The sequence below is a fragment of the Nematolebias whitei genome, chromosome 2 (genome assembly GCF_014905685.2).
Source record: "Nematolebias whitei isolate Nwh7 chromosome 2, NemWhi1, whole genome shotgun sequence".
Classification (NCBI taxonomy): domain Eukaryota; kingdom Metazoa; phylum Chordata; class Actinopteri; order Cyprinodontiformes; family Rivulidae; genus Nematolebias; species Nematolebias whitei.
The window spans coordinates 60,246,730-60,252,965 of NC_056499.1; the positions used below are offsets into that span (position 1 = coordinate 60,246,730).

The following is a 6,236-nucleotide window of genomic DNA, read 5'->3' on the forward strand; positions in this document are numbered from 1 at the left end:
TGATGTGAAAAATGCCAAGTCAATGTGTACATTTAAGAAAAAGATCAAAACTGGATTGTAAAAAAAGTATATATGAAGTAGCTTAGTGTGTGTTTTGTATTAGAATTAGAAAATTTAGAAAGTTATTCATTTTGTTCTGTTATTTGAAAATTATTATGATTGAAATAATTGTTTGAAAAAAGGGGCAGATATAATAAGATTTTTTCTTCTTTCTGCTGCCTTTCATTTTAAATCATTTGTATCTTTTTTTTATATTGTTGTGGAATTGTTTTGTACTTTTTTTAAATGAAAAAACTTTATACCATACCATACCATACCATACCATACCATACCATACCATACCATATCTTCTCGTGTGAACTTGATGTATTTATCCACAGAGTTGATGTGGTCAGTAAAATGTTGGACTTCCTGAGATTTAATTTTAACCCAGGTGTCGTCAACATACCTGAACCAATGACTTGGTGGTGTCCATGAAAAGGACGTCGAGGCTCTCTTTTCTACCTCCTCCATGTACAGGTTGGCAACAATAGGAGAAACTGGAGACCCCATAGCACACCCATGTGTCTGCCTATAATATTGCTCCCCATATGTGAAGTAGGTTGACTGCAGGCACAGTTTCAAGAGTTGACACAGTTGTTCTGTGGAAAGCGTGGTCCTGCTGCTCAGCGTGGTGTCTGATTTTAATCTTAAACTGAACACCTCTACTGCATCATCAACAGGAATGCACGTAAAGAGTGATGTGACATCAAAAGAGACCATTGTTTCATCAGTCTCCATGATGACATCTCTCACCTTATCCACAAAGTCCATGGTGTTCTGTATGTGGTGTTCTGAGCTGCCAACTAAAGGGATGAGTACAGACGCCAGATATTTGGAAACATTGTAAGTGACAGAGTTAATCATGCTAACAATAGGTCTTAAAGGTACACTTTGTTTGTGGATTCTAGGTAAACCATACAGACTAGGTGTGGCCTCCACTGGTTACAGTCTGTGGTACAGAATACGGTCAATAGCCTTGTCCTGCTCCAAATTTTTCAGGCAATCTATTAACTTCTTCTTGTAACCACTTCCTGTATCTCTTTTCAGAGGTTCATAAGTGGTTAAGTCACTAAGGAGTGTAATAACTTTCTCATGATAGTCTTTCTGGTTCAAAATCACTGTGCACCTTCCTTTGTCTGCTGGGAGAATGATGATGTTTTTGTCCTTGCTAAGAGTGGTGAGTGCATCCCTCTCATCTCTACTGATGTTGGAAGGTAGAGAGGAGAGGGATGATTTTCAAGGATGTGCACCAGCATCTGATTCAGAGGAAGAAGATGATGAAACCTCACCAGTGTCCTCGCTGAAGACCCCAGCTGATAATAAAGGTCCTGTTGCTGGAACCAGTACTAAAGTCATCACAAGACAAATGGGAAAAATTAAGGCCCTTGAAGAAAAGGCTGAAGCAATAAAAAAGGAAATTGACGACATTAAACAACAAGGCCTAAAGAAAAAAAACGCAGATCATCATTATCTGTCCTTCCCCAAGCTGCAGATGGAGTGGACGACCCTGCAGACCTGCTCACCAACCCGATGCTGGAGGTTGGAGGACCAACTGGCCCTCAACTGGTGTACCGTACATGGCCAAAGGCGACCCTGATCAAGATGGCAAGCCAGCACTTGCTTGACCTGGCACAAGGAGGAGCTGCTGTAGTTGCTGACGTGATGGAAATCGAATTGTCAACGTCCAGGCAGATCACAAGGACAACCAACAGTTCTTCACACACGTGGAAAGGATCACAGAACGCATCACTGTAGCATATCCTCAGACCCCAAGCTTCACCACCATCACAGACACTGTTTCAAAGACCAGATGAAGCCCCACAAGACTATGATAACAGACTGCTGCCCATCTTCAGAAACCACTCTGGTATTCCCATCGATAATGATGACTGGCGAGAAGCCCCTCAAGCAACGTCTTTTGAGATTATTTTCAGCCTATCTCTGACGACTGGACTTCTCCTACCAATCCGCAAAGCTGTTCAATCCACCTACATCGGGTGGAAAACTGGTGTCTGGCTGAATGAGCTTCTCAGACACGCCAGGCATGCCTGGGATCAGCACACAGCTGACCAAAACTCTACCCAGAAGAAAAAACAGAGACAAACTGAAGAAGCCCAGCTCACACTGCTACAAGCAGCGACACAGATGACACTTAATAGTGCTAAATTACCTCACCCACCAACACCCCAGCAGCAACCTGTCCAGCCTTATCAACAGCAGACTGACCCAGCTGAACCTCGTCCTTGTTTCCTGTGTGGAGGACTTGACCATTGGATCAGAGATTGCCCACACAAAAGGAATCAGTGGCGTGGCAGAGGTCGCCCACCATACCAGCCAATACCACAGGGCCCGAGGCCTCAGCAGCACGGCCCAGGCCAAAAGCAGTCACAAAATGGACAGAACTTTTACCCAAGCCCACACCGATGCGGTGAATGTGGTTTTGGGCATCCAGGGGGCAGAGGCCGTAGAGGAGGTTACTCCACCTGACTAGTGCCGGGAGACCAGGACCCAGGACTCCAAACTGCAAGTATCAGCACACACACACCTGTTTTTCTGTCAGACACAGGCAAAATTATTCCTACATATTACAAATACACCCAGTCAGCGTATCTGAAGTTACCCATGCTCACAGTGTTGGTTGAAAACGTCCCTGTTAAATTTCTTGTAGACGCAGGAGCAACACAATCTTTAATCATGAAAAAATGTTTTCCTGACGCTCCTCTCTCAGGCAAAATAGTACATTCTACAGGAGCGTCCGGTCAGGCTATTCCTGAAGCAGTCACAGCTCCCCTCAAAATTATAGATCCTTTTGATCAGATTACACATGAACATCAATTTCTGTTGTCAGCCTCCTGCCCAGTTAATCTGCTGGCCAGGGACTTGATACTGAAATTCAGATTAACTCTCAGCTGTGGCACTGAAGGTCAAAACAAGCAGACAACACAGAGACTCTTGTCTCCCTTACACCAGATTTATTGTATGTTTTTGAATGGCTCCTGCTGGATCCTACTCAACAGCAGTCTTTCCTTCAAATGGCCAGAGACAGACTCCCACCCACAACTTGTTTCATGTCTGAACAATGTCTACACTGCTGTAGTAAGACAATATATGAGATAATATATGCATACAATATTCACGAGTTCCTCATCTTTCTGACTGTGTAATGTAGTGCATTGAATTTTAACAGAAATGTAACGAGAGACGTTATTTATCTTTGACCCATCAAAATGAATGCGGTCATTTATTTTCAGAATCAAAGTTTAACATCAAACATTTACATTAATTTGGCAAAATATGAAAATAATAACAGACAAGTTTCACAGAAAATGGACATCGATCACTCGGCGGTGATCGAGGGCTTTGCTTCAGATATTCCCAAGATATCTGTACTGATTTTAGAAGAAAGCAGAGTTTAAGATGAAATGGAGATTTATCTTACAGAGAGATATGTGAGGGAATTAATCTGTTTGTCCAGAACGTGCACGCTTCATCAGATCTCAGCTTGCCTCCGGTACACTTTAGTCGAAGAAGAAACTGTTACCTGGTTGACGTAGATCAGCTCGGTATAGAATCCTTCAGACTCTTTCAGCGTCTCCGTGAGAACTGCCAAACCCTCAGAGAGTCGTGCGTGGTGTTCAAACAGAAATTATAATCCCAAAACGTCTCTGGATCATCCTGAACGCGTTTGCATCCAAGAGCTCTAACTCCAGCAACTCTTCTTCTTGCAACTCTCCAACTCTTCAGCTTCTCATCTCTTCAGCCTCTAACATGAACTGGGAAGTTGCCACATTTTAAATGGGTCGACTTCCGGGTCATTTGAGAGCTTTTGATTGGTCGATGGACCAGGAATAGAGGTATGGTGTATGATGTAAGATGTTATTAAAAATCAAGGATTGTTTAGTAACGAACAGAAAGATTATTGTAAGACTCCAGACTTCGTGGAGTCTCACACTTATTATCTTCTGAAAAAGTTTAAACATGACATCTTTCTCGGTAAACATTTTAGTTGACCGAAAACCGACCTTTAACATACTTACATTGCAGGCAGAAGAATCAAGAAATGCATATTAACCTGATTTCTTCTTTGAATGAGGAATAAAAATCATTACTTACTGTTTATGTAAAATAAAAATGAGTAGTTCTTTTCAACCTGTAACATTGAGTGAACTAACACAATTTGATTATCAAACATTTGTAAAACAGTGATGATCATAGAGAATTGTCTTTTCTGCTTGATTAATTCAAGAAAGAGAGTCACCAGATGGCTCAAACTGTATTCAGATCAATGAAATAACAGTCTCTGTCCATCTGATAGATTTGAGGTCATCAGGGTCAGATCAGGGTCAGATCAGGTTCACTACACTGCACTGCTCATGTAAGTTCAGAGCCTGCTGATCATTTAGGAGACTCATTTCTGATGACACCTGACACACAACTCACCACTTCGACCCTCTGCTGGACACATGACTATTGTTTTGTTTTGCTGACCCTCAATGACAAGGTGACACCCCAAACACCATATTTCACAGTGACTGACTCTTTTCCCCACATTTCACTGTCAAAACCACCTGATTCACAGTGGCGTTCTCTGGGCCCCTTGGCACTCAGAGCACACACTGCCTCAGACTGGGAACCACGTGACAGTTGTTTTCTATTCACCCTCTCTCAACATGTACAGACAAGATTTTTGTCATCAGCTGACTGTACATCCCACAAAAGAAGTGATTGACAATAACAAATGACTAACAATGTCCACCTTGTCTCAGGACAACCCAAAATTGGCAGCAGTCCCAACACATTTATGGGCACTGACTAAATATGATGTAGGACTCATAAAAGGTCAAGAACCCATTCAAATTACATCTAAATCCTCATATCGACCCAAAATCCCTCAGTACCACCTAAAACCTGACGCAGAAAGAGGCATTACTCTTGTTTTTCACTCTTTGCTTAAAGCCGGAGTAATTATTCACTGTCCATCCCTCCCTTTTAGCGTGCCCGTACATCCAGACAGCCAATTTTGGTTTGCTTTTCAATTTCAAGGAAAGTCTTACACTTTCACCCGCTTGTGTCAAGGTTACTGTGAGTCACCCACTATTTTTCATCAAGCACTGAATGACAGTCTTGCTGGTTATACACTTCCTTCTGATTGTGCTTTGTTACAATACGTGGATGGCCTTCTGTTGGCAACGCCCTCAGAACAGTCTTGTAGAGAAAATACTGTCTGTCTGCTCAAACACTTGGCTGAGCAGGGACACAAAGCATCATTGTCTAAGCTGCAGTTTGTGCAAACTACTGTGACATTTCTGGACCATCGAATCTCAGCAGCAGTTAGGGAAATTGCAGACACTCGCGTTAAAGCAATAGTGAAACTGCCACTTCCCGAGACTAAGAAACAGTTGATGTCCTTTTTAGGACTTTTGTGGTTATTGCAGACATTTTATTCCAAACTATGCTGAAATGGAGACTCCTCTACGTGTCATCTGTCATGAAAAAGGCCTACTGATGAGCTCTAAATTGACATGGTCTAATGAGGCACTGCAGGCCTTTGAAGTGCTGAAAAAACAACTGCAGCAAGCCCCAACTCTTGGAATTCCAGATCCTACATGCCCTTTTATTCAGGCTGTGGATGAGTACAGCGGTTGTATGACTTCTGTTTTGCTCCAAAAACATGGTGACAGAGTGAAACCAGTCACCTATTTTTCTGCTAAATTGGACTCAGTAGTAACAGGCTTGCCTTTTTGTTTGCGCGCTGTGGCAGCTACTGATAAGGCGGTACTAGCTAGTCATGATATTGTAGGATATTCTGATCTGACCCTCCTCGTTCCCCACGCTGTCACACAAATTTTAAATGAACAGAAAACTGCACATCTCTCAACAGCACGTTGGTTAAAGTACCACACAACTCTACTGGACATGCCCAACATAACCATACAACGTTGTAATGTTCTAAACCCAGCCACACTCTTGCCAACAACTGAAGATGGCACCCCACATGACTGTATGGCTGTGTTGGAAATTGTTTGCACCCCCAGGCCTGATTTGTAACAACACCCTCTGGACAGTCCAGATTGGGATCAGTTTGTCGATGGCTCTGCATCACGTGACCCAGTTACAGGCCAGATAAGAAGTGGTTATGCTGTTGTAACACACACACACACACACACACACACACACACACACACACACACACA

The 6,236-nt window shown here is 42.8% G+C and overlaps 1 protein-coding gene across 1 annotated transcript in view; it reads right to left on the reverse strand.

The window, feature by feature from the left end:
* Positions 1-6,236, reverse strand: part of LOC119427485 (DIS3-like exonuclease 1) — a 139,065-nt gene that overhangs the window by 99,087 nt on the left and 33,742 nt on the right. The window lies entirely within an intron of this gene.